Here is a 19,200-nt window from a genome sequence, read left to right on the forward strand (position 1 = left end):
GCACATCATAACACCTGAAAGAAAATCACACAACAGAGGAAAGTAAACAAAAAATCCTGTGAAATGGAGAAAAATGGTGCAAAACCATCTTGTAATTTGTGACACTAAACCTATAATTATGAATATTGAAAATATTTGCATAAAATCAGTGCATTTAAAAGCAAAATATTTAGAATAAACCTATTTTCTCCCCCTCAGGATTATTGGCTCCGATTAAAAAAAAAAAAAAAAAAGAAAAAAATCACGAAATAAGAATCTTCTTTTTTTTTTTCCTATGCAAAGATAAACTTTCACACTTTGTCTAAATTTTTCCACACATAAGCTCCTGGTTATGTTTTATACTATGTTACATATTTAATAAATACAATCAGCCTGGGAGAATAACAGCAATTTATCAGGAACTGGGCTCAGCTCTGAAAAATTATCAGAAAAAACTATAAAAATACTGCTGTTTGCAAAAGACCACTAGGAACAGTATGTTACGCCCTGTAAAGGAGCCAGGGTAGTTTTATTAAGGTCAGATGGCATTTGAAGACAGAATCATGAAGAAACATTTTGAAAAGGCTTTTATGGAATGGCCCTGTTGAGAAAACACCTTAGGGACTTAAGCACATGCATACATATGTTTCTTGTTTTTACTTCCATGACTTCATGTACAGTCAAAAAGGTTTTCTTTCCTGTCACTCCTGTCCTAAGCCTTTACTATAACTGGGTCTTCAAAGTATATGTTCCATACAGTGTGATAATGAATTAGGTTTTTATCAGTCTCACTGAATATTAAAAAAAACAAACAGCAAAGCCAGACCAAAGGACAAACACTTCAATATAGATTTTGTTTTGGTATTATTATCATATTCAAAATGAATTAACTTTATAATTAATATCTGGGGTGTTAAGACAGGGTTGCTTTTGCATTTCTGTCCCTCTGAAGATAGACACTGAGCCCAGCAACCCAGGGTAGTTTCCAAGGATCTAAGAGAGCAAAACCAGGCAGTCAAGTCTTAATTCAACAAGACTCCTGAGCTCTTTGTGTGAGCAAACCGCTATTGCTTCTGCAGTCAGAGGTAGGCTGGCCCAAGGTAAGCACTCTTATTGGTGAAGTCTTGTGTCATCCCTCCCCTTTCTTCAGGTACATTGCTTAACACACTTTTTAAAGCTCTTTTAAAAACATGCATGTAAAGGAAAATGCAATGACAAAAACTACCCTGAATTCTATAAGGTGTGTTCTTACCTAAAAGCTTCTGACTTAGTCAGTGTCCAGTGAATTTCAATAATTGCACCATATCAAGTCATTCCTTAAAGTTGCGCTGGCTATGCTAAGCAGTGCTGGATTCTTAAGAATCACTGCAATTCTATATTCCAGGTATCAGGATTATTTTGTGCTGATTCTCTGCATCTTTTCAAATTTGCCAGTTTGCTTTTTGAAGTACAGTCAACAATACTGGAATAACATCCAGCATTAATCACAGTATGGCAGCATCTTTCCTGCAATTCATATACCCCGAAGCAGCTTTACATCATGCCGGTAGTTCATGTAGTATCCTCTCTGTCTTTCCTAACCCAAAAAGAGTCACAGGTTTCCAGGAGGAAATCCTATTTTAAGTTTGTATTCTTTGTTTCTAGAAGCATGACCTGAAATTCAGCTGTGTTACAATGAACTCAAGTTTTCCAACAAGTCAGTCTGGCATATCTTATCATCCCCTATCATTATTTTCTATTTACCTTTTACTTTTAAATCATTTGCTGATGTTACCAGCAATGATTTTATATTGTTTTTCCTACCACCATCAAGGATAGTGTATGTAGACAGAGAACAGATCCCAGAGGGACACACTAGAAACCTCCTGTTGGACCATGATTTCAATTTACAGTTGCATTTCACATTCTGCTGGTAGCTAGGCTCAATCTGTATACTACTTGCTGTATGTATTGCATATACTCTATTATACCAAAATATTATGGGAAACCAAGCCAGAATTTTTACAGGTATTTGTTATTTCAACACACTTTCCTTATCAATCCAGTTTGTGGATTTATCAATCTATTTTTTGACGGATTTATTTGCACTGAAACCTTGATGAATTACATTAATCATTCCATGATGATTTCTTTCCTTTTTGTTTGAAGCTGGATTGTCCAGATCAAAATTTTCCAGGTCATGCTATTTACCTTTTTGACAGTAACGAAAAAGCAAATAATAGAAACTAAATGCACCAGGCAAGGAAAGATACTAGGATAAGATGAATTATTTACGTAGAGGAGATTTTTAAAATGATTGCTATAATACGAAGTTCAGTTTCATTAGCTGGTATTGACCTTATTATACTACTTTAGTACTACAGCATTTTATGTAGAAGCAAAAATAAGGTTTATATTTTCTTTATTTTTTTTTCTGCTGCTGGGAAGAATTTAATATGTGTGTACATGTATTATTTAAGTAAAGTAGACCACATATATAATTTAGGTAGACTTAGAACATAGCGTACATTTAACATCCATGTTCTTTAAATATATTTATTCTATCAGAAGACAGAGACTGACAGTATTTGCCAGATGACAATCTTTACACATGGTTTGTTCATATTACTTTGGACAGAGCATAGAATTCAACTACAGTACATAAAACAGCATTAAAAGTGTTTTTATTCTTATTAAATACTACTATTTGCTGTGCTGGGCACCATGTGAGAAGAAGGAAACTGTTTGGAGCACTTTTTTTCTGATCTTTAAAACAATCTGATTTAGGAAGTGTTGTTTGTCATTAATAGGTCTATAGCATCAAGAAATTTGTTTAAGCTTCATCGCCTAAACAGGACTGTCATTCTTGACTCCTTTTGGTTCTCTGCAATCTTGTGATGGTCGTAAATCCCTCGAGTGTCATAACTCTGAACTGTAAGGTTTTGATTATTTCATAAGAAACAGTCATAAGTACAGAATGATTTATACCAGCACTGTTATGAGCATCCAGCTGATTGAATAACAGTAAATATATCCTGTCATGGAATTATTATAAATTACAGTTTATACCCAGTGAACAGAACAGATGAACAGGATGAGTTTTAAACACTACTACTGCAAATTGAAGAAAAAAAAGAAAGAAACAGTTTTAAATAATACTTTTAAATACTTGTAAAATGGAAATTGTCATTTATTCATTTCCTTGCAAGAAACTGTAAAACTAAAGCTTGTACAACTATAAAGTTGGTTGTCAGTATTGGTATTATGTTACACACTGTTACAACGTGAGAAAATCTATTATCACCTCTTTGAGCTAGTCACTGAGTTTTCTTACTGGTTTAAAATACAATCAAGAAAAAAAGATAAAAACCTTGGAAAAATAACAGATTAGAGCAAATGGGAGCCTTTTCCATTACCTTCAGCATACTCCAGAAGCAAATTTACTTGTCTGGCCTTTATATTTAGATGACGTCTTTTTGCTGATATGTCAGTTCTCCATAGATTTAGCCAAAGGACAGGTACAAGTGTTCTCACTGAAGCTACAAGCCATACATCTGACTTTGATGCAGCATCTAAGGGAGTCCTCCTTGGTGCAAGGTGGGAGGCATTCCTACCTAGGATTTGGTTTGAGCACACAAACACAACTAAGTTTGTGCACAGACTTCTTTTTAGCAGCGGCTGCAGCCTGATGTAGAGAATTGCAAGCTATTGTTTAGCCAGGTAGGTGCACTGCCACTTTTTGCCTAGCCCAGAAAACTGAATATGAACCACTTAATTGTTTTTCTATCCTGTGATGGCAGTTTCACATAGTTTGCATTTGTACTTCTCTGAGCACAGGCAAAATGCTGAACTTAATGGCAAAGCTACATGGAGTCCCGCTGCAGGCACTTTGAGCAAGGGATGAAAATGAGTTTTTATATAAGTAATATTTTAACATATAAGAATAAAGTACCATTGAAACAATCACCTGGGTTAAGCTGCTGCTAATTTTTATAATGTCTCTATACATTTTCGTTACATATCTGCTTGGTTTTTTTGATCCTACTTGGCATTTTGTTAATAATACTTGGCATTTCTACAGCATTTTTCATATTCCAAGTGTTAATTAGTTTAGGGTTTTTTTCTGAGAAGTTACTGAACCTATTTGTTTAGCAGAGAGTTATAGTTGTCTTAAAGAGAAAAGCAGTTGTCTGAGTTCTCTCTGAGAGAGAAGTTGTCTTCAAGAGAAAGTTCCCATACTCTGGAACAACACACTAGGAATAGCTAGGACTTGATAGGTTTTCTGATAATTTTGACTATGGGAGTCTCTTGTAAAAAAAAATACAAAAATTAATTTAATTAACAGGATGACACAATTTCCAACATTCATTTCCATCAAGCCAAAACCAATTATTCCAGACTTCTAATTGTGACTTCTAACATACTTCCTTTAGCAGTGTTTATATTTTGTGTAAAGCAAGAACTTGTGATTATGATCTTGATTAGGTGCTCCTTAAAAATTGTACCAATCACGTTTTCTACAAAACAAACCAAATGCAGTGAACAGCAGTAGAACACTAATTATGCTACACTACTGTATCTATTTTTGAATAGATTATCTATTAGATATCTATTTGATTATCTATTAGGTTATCTATGATTTGATTAGATTTGATTATCTATTTTTGATTTTCACTCAAAAACTGAAGTTTAAGATGAAATTTACATCAAAGCCCAAAGACAGCAGAAGTACACTGGTGGGATTCTTGGCTAAAGCAAGCTGCTGTGCTGATGTATATGGCATCATATATAGGAGTATTAAACACTGATTATGTGTATTAAATATGCTTGCATTTCCAGCATCCAAAATTCTCAGAATTCTTCCAAGATTGTTTCAGAAATCCGCAGTTTTTCAATTCAGTCTGTCACACTTCTGCCACAAGCCACAAGCCACAAGCTGGGAAGGAATAACAGAAGTTTTTTGAGGTGAGTTACTTTGAATGGGATTTGGTTACCTAAACTGTTTGGAAATCTTAGTCAAAGATTGCTGCCTTGATTTTCCCCTTTTCTTTCAGCATAAAACATTACAAAACATAGTAATTGCAAACAACAAAGTGCAGGAAACATAATCTTAGCCACCCAGAAGCATGCCCTAGCTCACACAGGAAGACAATGGAAGAAGGGAGGAAGACATATAGCTTGTGTCTTTAAAAGAAACACTAAAGAGCAGAGGCTCTTTTAAAAACTCATGAACACTGAAATGATGACAACACAACTTGGGCTTTCTCTGCAAATTCAGATGCTACTTAGAGGCACACCAGCATCTTCTGCATCTGCCAGCTGAAGTATATCATGCTGCACAGCAGTTACAGCTCAAAATATGAATTCATTTCAAGGCCTCATGTTTTGAGCAATTTACACAAGGATATCCACCAGCAGCGGAGCTATACTCAGATGTCAAGACTTTATGTCATACTTATTACACTTAAAGCGTCCAAACAAGCCAGGTGACTCTTTAGAAGGAATAACAAGTGTACAACTTACACCAGACAGACACGGGAAATTTGGGGAGCAGATAAAACATACCAGCATTTTGTCTCATTTCCTGATGACTTTATCACCAGTAATGTTTGCTTAGCAGGGACCTCATCAATATTATAAATGTCGGTAACAGCTCAGATACAGCCTCTCTGGGCAGTTGTTCATGAGTCTGATGGCTCAAAGAGACATGGGGTTCTTGGGTTTCTTTACCTGCCCTTCCTGGGGCTGGTCCCAGCACTCACTGTCCCTTCCAGGAGAACACCCTCTCCTTATATTGCAGTCATCCAATGGCAAAATACTTCACTCCTTGCTATTAGCACAATTTAATTTCATGTTATATTATTTCCCATTTCACTTGGAAATATAATTGCTATAGCAAGTGGATGTTTCTGAGTGCAGCCATCTCACAGGGTCCCTGTCTTTCTCTGTCCACACAGGTGTTTGAAACTGTCTTCAAAGTGGGGACATATTGTGGTGAGAAACCACTGCCACCTACAGAAGTATTTTCCCAGTCTAGCCACAAATCAATAAAGTAAAAAGTTCATATTCATGTATGCCTTTGCTCAAAAGGGCCTGCATGAATCAGTTCTTCAGCAACCTGTAGAAGACCTCTGAAGCAGTGTTTCTTCATTCACAGCTTTGTTGCAGGAATTAACCTGTCAGTTCCTCAATCATCTCTAATTGGGTGCCAAGGGTCCCTCTAAAGGAGCTGTAAAGAGCAAAATTGCATAGAGGGGCAGAGCAGCTTTTGCTTTTTGACTCCGCTGATGCTTTCATAGCTGTGAGAAAATCATTTCATCTCTGTGCTTTTGGTTGTATTTCTAGCAATTTTCTTTTTCTAATAAGACTGGTTTTCAGAGAAAGAATGTCTCTCTGGAAGTGCATTGATTAGCTTAAGCAAAAATTGACATTGGCTTGAATTTCACCTCAAAATCTATGCAGTACTTTGGGAATGGACCTGTTTGTTTGTTAAACATTTAAATTATGCTAACAAATACCAAAATATGTGAAACTTTAAAAATAGAATTAATAAAATAAGAAGGAATAATCCATACTTGTTAGAATTTGCACAATATTTTTCTCTAGCATCTTTTTTTTTCTTGCTGTTGAGAGCTTGGTGATGAAATGCATAGTAAACAGATAAACATTATTATTCCATTCACAATTTTTTAGTGATGGTAACCTTTTTCCATTTTGAAAATCAACAAAATAAAAATGGCTTAGGAAATCTTTCAGATTAAGGGACAAGGATGCTCAGCCTCACAAAAACATTTGGTTGGTTGATCTAGCATTAAAAATTCTGTTTAGGAAGCAATTTAGCAGCCACAAAACACAACCTTGTAAGCATTAAGCATAAGTGTTACATATTTTTACTATAATTAATTTCCAAATGAAATGTTTCTTTACTTGTACATAATAAAAATTATAAATTCTATTCTTCTAGTCTTTATCAAACTATGGTATCACAAATGCAAGGAGGTGAAGGGGAGATAATTTTTTATGCCCGTTATTAAGACTGGAAGCTTTCTGACATTAAAACTAACTGCAGAGCTACTTAATTGGAAGAGCAACTTGAGAAGGCATCTCCTGCATTGCTAATTTTTGTATTATAAAATACATGTTTTAATTACCAAAGAACAGCAAATTTTAAACAATTACACTTGAGTTAGGGTCAAGGGCTCCAAAAGTCTATGCTAGGAAGAGAATGACAAATCAGTTATTTTCCCCAGTGTTCCTTCCTTCCCCCTGAGAAAAGCTGGAATGAAAACATAGCTAAAACCCCCTAAAAATAACATAAAAATTAAGATCCACTATACTTCAAGGGAACTGATTCAAATAAAATGACCACCACCTCTAAAAACCAATAATGAAGCAGATCAGTCATTGTATTTTCTTTTGTGTAGTCTTGATCACTTTTTCTAAGCCACGAAGTTATGCTGATGGCTCTAATTTCCCAAGGTCAACCCTGGCCCTATTCTATCCCCTGGAAGTCACTCATCCTCCATAGGTCCTCCACTATCATCTCTAACGGCTCATCTATAACTTCAGGCAATGGTCTAAGCACTGCAGACTGGATTCCATGAAGCTCAGAACAGTGTGAAGAACACAACTGCACTGCTGCACCCTGCAGTTTTACAGAAGTGATTGATAGAAGCTAAAAAAAAAAAAAAAAAGAAAAAAAAAGAAAAAAAAAAAGAAAGAAAATTGGACAAAATGGTTTATGAGGTAAATATTCCAATGTTTAACATGGTTTGGCCAAAACAAAAGCTGTGTCCCAAAACGTGGATAAGTGTAGAAATAAATGAGTTCTCAAAATACATGGTTCAGCTCCTAAAATGCACATGTGAATACATTTTTCATTATAGCAAAGAATATAAAATCAGGAAAGTAAATTATATCAATCTATCTGCAATGTTGAAAAGACAAATTGTTACGTGTAGTAGGTTTTCCATGATTTAGCTTACAAGCTTTTAAAATTTCTGTGTGTTTGTGGGAAGACATGAAAACAGCAGAAGCAAATTTAAGAAGTCCTGTCTGTGAAAATTGTTATAGTTAGCTGTTCTGCACTGAGAATGAGCAATTTCCACACAGAAGATATTTATTTCAACTTAAGTAAGTGTTGCTTTGGCTCTGAATTACCCAGAAATCCCTAGCAGCAGTTTAGCATGTCCATTTTCACAGGATAGCCTGATCTGCCTGCCAGCTCTGCCCTCACAAAATCTAAGACTTACACTGTAGGAGCTTCATGCCTTTATGAAATCCCGTCACACCTATAGCATATGTCAGAGCCTCATCTTTAGGCTGGGTTCAAATCTTCCCTTCTATATATTTCTATGTGAACTATGTTTTATGTTGAGGAAATACTTGCAGAAAGCTGAAGAAGTGAAAGTTATGTGAATGCTCATTTAAATATAGACTTGTGAGAACATTTGCACCAGCGTTCTCCCAGCAGTGCGGGAAAACAGTCTCCAGCATTCATGCAGCACACCGAAAAACTATCATGGGTACTTTGTGGGAAAAAAAGAAAAATCTCCTTTTCTGTTCTTCATAATTCTTACATTAGATAGCCTGTGACAGTGGCAATAGCATGCCAGCTAGCACGGGAGCTGTGCACAGACTAAATGAGAAGCGGTTCTGACCACTGGTAGGATTCCTCGTGTGTGTCATGGCTCTTTCTACAGTCTCATGCCTCTCTCAGGCATGTGTATGATGTGTGGAACCCCACACATATGGATATGGGGTATCTCCACATATCTGTCTCATCCACAAGTCAGTTTCAAACACAGCGGCCCATTTGTACCTCCCAAAATTAAATTACCTTTGTTAAGTATTTGCAAAACTTGCAAATTTCTGAGAGACTTCAATACAGAAATCTTGCTTTGCAGACAGTTCCCCAGCTTTCTCCTGGTTCTTAAATAAGTCCACAACAGCAGCTCCTAAACTGTAGTTCACTGCAAGCATCACATCCAGTGATCTGGTCCACAGAGTGATGCCACTTTTGTCACAGTTTTAAACAAGGGATGATGACAGTAAGGGTAGATGGTGGTTTGTGGAAAAGATGTGGCTTTGACATGGGTCTGGATTTCCTCCACCCCTGTACTTCCACATAAAACAATCCCCCTGTCTGTGCTGATCAATGGATCTAAGGGACCTACAGCAGAAAGCAATGCTGGGTTTCATCCAGGAAGATTTTTTCCAGAGACCTCAGGGATGTTCTTCCTCAGAATCTGGCTGGCACTTGCATGCCAGTACACCCTGGCTGAACTGCAAATGAAAATGTCTTGATGGAACACACTGACAGGGAAAGCCTGCAGCAGTGGTTTGACTTGTCTTACTCAGAACATAAAAATTCATAATCATCACAGAGCGTGTGGAATCCAACAAATCATCTCCAGAGTTAAAATGTCTAAGAAGGCATTATGGACGTCACAAACAAATTAACAGACATAATCAGCCAGATCATCAGCTGGTGTAGGTTGGCAGAAATCCACAGTAACAATGTAAGTTTTGTAAAGCTAACCGGAATTGCACCGTCTGAAAGACTCGGTTTATTTTTTCCGCCATTGTTTACATGAAATAACATGGGTATCTTAAGCCTTTCTTGGTTTTGTTTCTGGGTTTGTTACCCCCTTCTTCTGCCCTCTCCCCCTCACTTTTTATTTTTGCATGCATTTTGTCTTTATATACACAGACATGCAAATAAATTAAAGGGTCAATTCTCCATTCCATCTGCTCTACAGCAAACCATTTGTTGCTCTTTAAATGACAGCTGCTTGGCCCAGAAACAAGTTTGGCTGCCACTGTGCAACACACATGTGTGCTGCTGGCACAGCAGCAGGAATCCCCAGCTCAGCACTGCCCTGCCCGCTCCCAATCAGCCCATGCCCTGCCCCGGCACATCGCTCCCAGGGAACAGGGCTATGGGTCACTCAGGAGGGAATGGGCTGTTGTCACTGAAGAGTTCCCCTGAACAGAAAACATTTCCCCCTGTTGTTTGTTATTCATAACAAGGACAAGAGGTCCTGCTCTAAAAACATGCTTTTGTGGCAAAATAAGAATAGCGTAAGAATTGCCTTAAAATGTCTTGGACTAGTTCATAATTTCAGATTTAAGAAACTCTCAAAGCTCTATGAAACTGTAGTGATGGTGTCCACAATAGGGGGCTTATCAAATTTCTGCATTAGGGGTTTGTCATTAAGTTTTATTAATTAAAATTATCTGCTCTCACCCTCTTGAATTAATACAATGCATCTGGCATTCATTACAATATTACAGGCCATGGTTGTTATGAAAATATAGTTGCTAGGATACCTTCATAATTTCATCCTCATGTCATACTGGTCTATCAATTGATGAAGAAACACTTGAGGTACTTCTCAGTGCATCTACGCACATTCTTCATGCGTGACTTCCCTTGTCTTGTGTGACACCTCTCTGTGCAGTCACCTTTGAGTCACGTTGTGGGAAACAGTGGGCACATCAGTTTGCAACTTATAGTAATGGTGCAACTCTTTCACTTGGCATTTTCTCATCTTGGTTAAAATGAGAACAGAAAAACAGATGTCTTTACATCCCATCTTGCTCTATTGAATGGACCTGAAAAAATAATGTTTTTTCAGTGGCAATTTCACAAATGCATGCTATCCATTATCCATTTAAAACTTTTTATTGTACAACCTCAGCAGTATAATGCCTATTAAAAAATGGGATTCTGCAAAATTATATATTTCTCAAGGCAGTTATCTAATAAAGTACATGAGTTATTCTCATTAGATACAAAGAAGCAGCCAAAGCTCTGGAAATAGTTGTCCCAGAACTGAATTTGCTTGAACATCTGATGCAATCTGTTAGACTACAATGGAAACGCACCTTGGACACACATGGTAAGCATTAGCCTCTGCAGGAACACAGGGCCTGTGCAACACAAACCTCCTGACACAGTCTAAATGGAAATTAAGTAGGAAACAGGCATTATGCAGACCTTCTGGTATACTGAATTTCACAAGCAAAGCAGAGTGCACACGCTTCACATCATTTCCAGAGTAGGATTGGAAAGCTGGTAAATATTCCGTCTGACCATCAGTCAGTGAACACTGAGAGACAGAGAATAAACAAAAACCATAACTGCACTTCAAGCTGTTTTTTTAGCAGTTTGACCAAATATAGTGCCATGATCAAGTTAACAGACAGAGCAGCTACTGATATTTTCGGATAGATCACCACATCTAAACAACTGATCTATAAATAGTCTACTCACAGTATTGCAGCACATGGTGACCACACAGATGCGATCTTGCAAAGCAAGTACCAGAGACTGTACACAGCTGTTTCCACTTGGTTAAAGCCTGTGTGGTCTTTCCTCCAAGACAAAAAATTATGCTGTATTTTTGGGGAAAAAAATTAAATATTACAAGTCCTACTGCATGGACTAACAGATTTTGTACACTAAATACTTAATTTTGTCCTGAATATGATCAGTGATTCAATAAGCAAATAAAGGATCTCAAAAAAACAAGCAAACTAGTTTGCATAAAACATTAGGAAAATATTCCCACAGCACTACAGAAATTTCACAAGATATTAATAATTTGACATGACTATGTATGATTTGTTGGACACACAAGCATGTTTAAGTAGACAGAAGGAACACCTACAACTGCCTGAGAAGCACTTGCTACATCCAAGAGCCTGACTTTTCAGGGTGCTTTGTGTTAAGAAGTAATGTTAAGAAGTAACTCTTGGCTCTTACTGAAACCCTAGGGAGCTGTGGAAGCTCAGAACTTGCAGAAGATGTGCAGAGCATTGAAGATGGTCAGCACTTAACAGCTCTGGGAACTGTGGATCAAAATTTGGGTGATACCAATCTCTTCCTGGGAACCTTAAGAAAAAATGGTTTCATTTTTCCTGTGCTGTCCAGGAGCAGCTTTAACACCCTCTGCTTGGCTGTTTGCTGTGGAGGAAAAACAGCCTGACAAGAAGAGCCTCTGCGCTCAGAGCTCCCGCTGCAGTGTCATCAGGTCAGTGTTGTGCAGTGATCTGCTCCCTTCTGCCAGTGACTACCAGCCCATCAGCTTGTCTGTCATAAGCTGCATCTGAGGAGTCCCACAGCCTGTGTCAGGGTACGAACATGCCTGCTGCATACCAGGAATGAGGACTGATGGCTTCCCTCCTAAGACATGGCAGAGGAAAGGCACCAATCTCCGAGCAACCTCAGCCCAAAGCTCTGATCATCTATACATCTGCACAGTCCTACCCTTCACTGCATGTAGTGCCAGCCTGTATACCCACTTTGTATGGGCATGTAACAGTACTGGGGAGAAAGACAAAGTAATGCTCCATTGTACATGATAAAAACTTTATTTGCTACTGACCGGCATGTCTATCTCGAAGATGATGAAGCCACGAGTAAAAGACCTATATGATCTCAAGCAAGTACTGATTATATTTCCTGCAATGTAAATGAGCTTCACACATTTTGCTTTCTTCCCGATATTCCACTTCGTCCACTGTTCTATATGCACTCTTTATTCTATTTGTGTTAGGACATTGCCTTTCATTGTCACATTCTCCACCCTCCTGTTATTATCAACTCTTCTGCCCTTTGTTTATGTCATGCCCATTCTTTTTTCATTAGGCCTTAATTATAGCCTGTGTCTATAGCTTTCTGCCTTTGGCTGTTTATAGAACTAGTTTTCTGCCTCTCTGTCATACACACACATGACTCCTTCTTTAGATCTCAACTTCTATACAGTCACCACCTTTTGAAAGTGCAAAGCAGGACAATTAGTCATTGTAACAAGTTTTCCAAGGCTGGAAGGTCACATTACAACTCTTAAACTTCAGTGGTTTGGATGTTTTGAGATGCAATGTGAAAAATGTCTTTGATCTTTTTATTGCCTTGGTAAACTTTTTATGGGGCGATCCATTTACCTAGTCCATTAGAGAGCTCAATAAAATATTCTGTGCACAAAAATACTGCACTTCACCAATTATATATATATATCTTTCCTCTGTAAAATTTACACTTCTATGCAAAGTCTAAAATATCTTATGAATACGAATTGTTTCAACCTCAAAGCCCACCACTGCAGCAAATTAGTTGCTACCTTAATTTCTCAGTTCTTTTAATCCATGGTATTAAGCATCCAGTTTTGAAAGTCATGCCTCTCACTTAGGAAAAATTAAGCCTTAGACCTGTAAGTGTGCAGTTGCTGGAACTGAAAATACAAGTTTGCTACTTTTACATGAAACCAATCAGCTCCAACATATCTCTGGTCAGCTGTTACCCCATTTGTATGGCCACGAGGGCATCTGCAATTTCCACACACTCCATTCTAAAAGGCCAGACTTCGGAGATTAATGCAAACTCACAACACAAGCCAAAGATGGAACTGGAATCTCCAGTTTGGACTCCTCTTTGTCAAATTCAATATATACATTAAAAGTGTAAATATATATGTGATAGTGGCAGCATCATCTTCTCTCACATCCAAAATTATCTCGTTTTGAATTCCAGACAGCAGAAAGGAAATTGCTGGCAACTAAAGAACTGTGGACCCTGTTGGTGATGGCCCCTTTGAACTAGCTCAGCTCCTTCTGTTTGTGCCACATCAGCAACCTGAAGTAACTGCAAAGGCATCTTCAGTGCTCAGGGAAGGTTCCTTCCAAGTCTGAGGAGCGTCTTCTCACAAAGTGAGAAGCTCAGAAACTCGATTATATCTTCTCAGAGTTTAGGAAAAGTTGGATTTTGCTTCCAGGGACTGAAAGCAGCAGTGTAGGTCCAACATGGAGGAAAATGTGCCATTTTTATCATTACTATGAACAAAGGAAAAGTAGAGGTAGAGACTGGTACTAGCAGGAGGATCCACCCACCTTTAGCCCCTCCAGTAGTCACCACAGCCCTAGACATCCTGACCTGCTGGTGGCAGCACCCACTGCAGGTCTAGAAAAGGGGTCACAAAAAGTCACAGCTATTTTACTGCCTTGGCAATCATTTACAGTAGGCAGGTACCTCCTGTGTATCTGTGGCAAGATTGATGTGCGCAGAAGGTCGATACGGCCTCAGACAAACATCTGCTGACATCTTTGGAAGTTCAAAATAACACGCTAGCTAGTCCAGGATTAAAGAATTTTAAGGTGGCACAAAACTATCACTGTCTTTGCTGTGCAGCAAGGATTATTTGTCCCAGCCCACGAATATAGATCTATTTTACTGCCTCTTTCTCAGCCACTGAATCAGTTGTATACTTTTCTCCCTTTCTTCCCTGTCTCTCACTTTCTGCCAGTGCTCTACAATCATGCCACCACTCCCGTCACAGGTCTGTTTTCCTCTCTTCACCTCCATGTATTTTCTCTCCAGCTGGGCCTCTGTGTCACCTCCCTCCCTCTGCCGACTGTCCCCCAGTGTCCGTTGAGCTCACCCAACCTGCTTCATGGGATTTCACCCTCCCAGGTGTTCAAGCACTGAGCGTGCTGCAGGCTTTGCAGGCTTTTCTGCCTGATTTCAGTCTTGTGCTTGTCTGTCCACCTTCTCTCTTGCTGCAATGTTTTCCCTTACCTGAGGTTTTCCCATCCCCCTCCCTTCTTCTCCCTAAAAGCTCAGTGCTGAAAAGACCTTTTCCATGAGCCACCTTCAGCTGCAGGCATTGCCATTCACTTAGCTCACACAATACATCCTCCGCCTCTCTCCTCCTTCCCCTGCTACTGCAGTGCTTGACCTGTATCTTAAAGATGTGCTGTGCTGCAAGAGGAAATATGGTGACACCAGCAGTCATTTAATTGGTTGGGTGAGAGGATGAACTGCAATTATCTCATATGCTAAACTAATTTTAGGAGGCAGGGATTCTATGGCAAGCATGATATCTAAGAGATTCACAATATGTCACAGTATTAGTGACTTAGATACATGGAAGACTTTTATTGCCAATGCTTCCAGAATCACAAACTTTTATAAACACAGATTGACTCATCAAACAAAGGGAAATAACCTGAAATAAATTATCCCTATTAAGCAATGTAACCTAACAGGTACAGTAATATCAGTGACCTGACCCTGCTATTTAAACCACAAATATGCTGTGGTCCTGGAAAAACTAAACAACTTCTTGGCAATAGTAAGCAGCAGCATGAGGCCATTAATTGAAAGCCTAGTTATGGTCCTGCAGTACACACTGTAATCCCACTAGGCATCACGTAAAATTATTTTTATAAAATCAGAAAAATGCTTGAAAAGCTTAGAACCCCAGGATATAATTCTAAAATTACAGGGTGAAATTTTGGAATACTTCAGATACTACATAAATACAATTTTAAGACCTTCAAACTTGTCTCTGCATTATACTGATGATGTAGGAATGGATGAACTAGTTGATTTTAGTGCTTAAGTTCACATTCTCTGAAAACAGAAAACAAAGCTCAGGTTAAGTCTAAGGAGATCATTCTCTGTTGCTGTGAGTACAACAGCTGTGAGTACGTATAATAGATTTATCTCCAGTCCTCTTTGGTGACAATGTCCCTGTGGTAGATACAGGAATTGTTTACACTCAGAGGTAGCATCAGCATTTTATTTAATATAGAAAGAGTCTGAACTTTGTCAGTCCCTGCTGGGATCTACTCAGGTGAAAAATCCAGAGAAACATATCAGTATATATCAAATCAGTTAAACTGATTTTCACCTACACCTTCCCCTTCAACTCAGCCTAATACTACTAAAGCATTAAACATTAAATCTTTGTATAAAATGTCAAGTACTGCTAGTGGCATTCCTAAAATGTATTAAGACAACTAAACAAGTCTACAAAACTTATACTATGTCAGTACCTGATATAACAAGAGAAGTAGATGAGCATATCTCAATATCTTTTCCATTAAATTGGAAGCTAGAGAGGTCAGAGTTGAAAAAAAATGCTGCTTCTCAAACTGCGTAGTGTACCTACAATACCATAGCCTGAGGTGAGTGACAGGCACTGTTCTCAGGCATTACTCTGCAAAAGCAATAGAGGGAGACTCATGGTTTTATACATATTATGTTCAAAACAAATATTTTCTTTCCCAACTTAAGTAATGTCAATGCAAGCATTGCTCATTCTGGAAGTCTGTTCAGATTTGCAGAAGTCATTGTTGATTCTGAATGTTGTACACTAAAAATTATTTTCTTTTTGTGCCTTGGCATGAATTCTTTCAGTTTTATAATGTCTGCACATATATCTAGAACAGTGGGTAGATGCATAATGTGCCATCTTCTGAATTCAGGATCTAGGACATGAAAGGCTTGTTCAGTGCAATGTTCCATGTTATACAGTCCAGGGCACACAGTCTAGGACTTAACTCTGAAGCAGACATAGGTCAAAGTTTGCATGAGTACAGAGGATTGTGGCATGCTCTGGCCCATTTCCTGGTCATGATCTCACTCCTCATCTTGAACACATCCTCTCTCCACAAGCACACTTTCCCCCAGAAATGAGTTTGGCCTTGGTCTTCGGTCTTTTCTGACCTGGACAAAGTGCACCAAAGATAACATCTTCCTGAAGACAAACGGCAAGTTCTGTAACTCCTGAAAAGTTTGGTAACTATGGTTTTGTGGTAAGGAATTAGGAATTTTACCCCAGTAGTGTTGTTACAGCATGAAGAAACAGGCTTTCAAAAGCCAACAAAAGCCAGCAAAAGCTATCTAGCTCTACTCTCATTCAGTTTCTCCCTGCTGGGTTCCCCACATCAAACCTCTTCACAGTTCTCTTCACAGCTATGGATTTATAGAGTTTGGGTCTGACGACGTGGCCGAGAGATTGTTGCAGACACAATGAACAATTACCTGTTTTCTGAAAGACTGCCAAAGTGTCCATTCATAGCTCCTAAAAGGGTCCATGAAAACCTCTTCAAAAACAGCAACAAGATATTCTGGAAGCCATCCCAGCCCGTGGTCAGGCGGCACAGTAGGATATGTTCACTCGTTCAGAAGGCAAAGGTGACAAAGCGGGTGCTGCGGAAGGAGAAACTCTCATGGAAGAGGCTGGCTGAAAAGGGGCTCAATTAGGATTTCCCAGGATTTTCTGCACAGGAGTATTCCTTAAAGAGAAAGAAAGCTAAATATCCAAGAAGTCAGAAGTGGACATTTCTTTGAGCAGCCAGGATCCTACTCCAGTCTGTACGTTGACAGTGCTCGAGCGACAGAGAGCTGCTCAGGTGGACGGTAATGCAGAGGACAATGAAATAACTCAAACTGCCTCCTGCCAGTACTAAGAATAGTGTGCCAAGAACAAAGAAGCAGCCAAGAAAAAGACCAAACCTGAATAAACAGAAATAGACTTAAATTTGAGTGGCTGTAGTCATGTTTTTTCTTAACTCAAAGTAGCTGAGTTGGTGTTTCTAAAGGTTCTGCTGCTGTGGTTTGGTTTGTCTTGACTAGACCATTTCTGTCTTTCCTAGGCAAGGGATCTATTTACAAGTCCTGTGCCTTCTGTTTATCCATCATCAGACCCATGGTCTCCTCTGCCTTTGAAGATGTTTTTGAATTTGTGCTCACAAGTGCCCGTGCTGTGACATGCCTACAGTCATGAGAGAACCTTCAGCTAATTCTGTAACTTGTCTGTAGCACTCACTGTATTGAAACAATCTGAGGGTGTCCAGGCAGAGCTTGCTCACGCAGGCTCTATCTTACATTTATAATTAATTATGGGTTATAAAAACCAAAAAGAAATTTATTTTACTTTTTTTTTTTTCAGCTGGAGACCAGTAACAAGTGATGTCCCTCACAGATCAGTGTTGGGACCAGTCTTGTTCAACATCTTTGTCGCTGACAAAGGAACTGTTGGAACAAGTCCAGAGGAGGGCCACGAGGATGATCAGGGGACTGGAGCACCTCCCGTATGAAGACAGGCTGAGGAAGTTGGGGCTGTTCAGCCTGGAGAAGAGAAGGCTGCGTGGGGACCTCATAGCAGCCTTCCAGTATCTGAAGGGGGCCTATAAGGATGCTGGGGATGGACTCTTCATTAGGGACTGTAATGATAGGACAAGGGGTAATGGATTAAGACTTAAACAGGGGAAGATTAGACTGGATATAAGGAAGAAGTTCTTTACTGTAAGGGTGGTGAGGCACTGGAATGGGTTGCCCACGGAGGTTATGGATGCTCCATCCCTGGCAGTGTTCAAGGCCAGGTTGGACAAAGCTTTGGGTGACATGTCTAAGTGTGAGGTGTCCCTGCCCATGGCAGGGGGGTTGGAACTAGTTGATCTTAAGGTCCTTTCCAACCCTAACTATTCTATGATTCTATTATTCTCGAGACCACTCAGTCCTAACCCTGATGGTGATTTCTTTTTACCACCTCATCTTTCCAGTACTGACTCCCTCTACATAACATATAGAGTACCGGAATTTTACAGAAATATCCGTACAGGCTTATGTCACCCTTTTCCCATTCATTTTGAGCCTCTTGCTGAACTACAGGTACCCTTTATATCATCCAGGAGACATGTCACTGAGTCATCTGTCTCATTATATGACACCCCTGACACTCATTCACTTCATCTGAAGAGGAATTCTGTGCAGGGCAAAATGAATTTCAGTTCCACTCTCATAAAGATCCAGCACATCCTGGGATGTGGTATGCATGTATTTATTGATGCAGCAATCATGGCAAGTCACAGTCTCTTTCTGTGTATTTAACGGAGACATTATTATTCTGCCCCTTTTGCCTCATTATAATGAAATCCTACCTTGAATTTAATAACTAAAATAAATCTGCTTGAGTCAGGCCAAGAGCTAAGTTAGTATTCTTCCTAAGGACCATCTTAGCTATGCAATGGAGAGATGACACTCTACATCAGCCAACATATGATAACCTATCTTTAATTTCTCTTTGCTCTGGTGCTATTATCTCGCCTCTGCCACAGCTGCATATTGCTATTGTCAGCGGTAAAGACAAGACATCTCTAATTAGAGGGCAGGATAAATTGCTTTTATCTACTTTTAACTTGCTTTTACATGGCACCTGGTACACAAGTCTTAGCTAGGCAATGATAATTTGAAAAGCAAATCACTGCTTGGAGAAATATGATACATTTTAAAAAGAAAATTAAATGTATAGAATAGCAGAATCAACATATTGGAGATTGCTGAGCTTTAAAGCTGTCAGGAGTCTTGTATTCTTATGTTTTATATTGAGTTAAAATAAGCAATCACAGTCTATATACCCAGCAGTTTCTCTCCCTCTGTCTTTCTGGATG

The 19,200-nt window shown here is 38.9% G+C and overlaps 1 pseudogene; it reads left to right on the forward strand.

Moving 5' to 3' along the window:
- Positions 1-17,281, forward strand: part of LOC136009061 (MKI67 FHA domain-interacting nucleolar phosphoprotein-like) — a 51,162-nt pseudogene extending 33,881 nt beyond the window's left edge.
- Positions 17,282-19,200: the final 1,919 nt, after the last annotated feature.

This window comes from Lathamus discolor, chromosome 2, assembly GCF_037157495.1.
Source record: "Lathamus discolor isolate bLatDis1 chromosome 2, bLatDis1.hap1, whole genome shotgun sequence".
Taxonomy (NCBI): domain Eukaryota; kingdom Metazoa; phylum Chordata; class Aves; order Psittaciformes; family Psittacidae; genus Lathamus; species Lathamus discolor.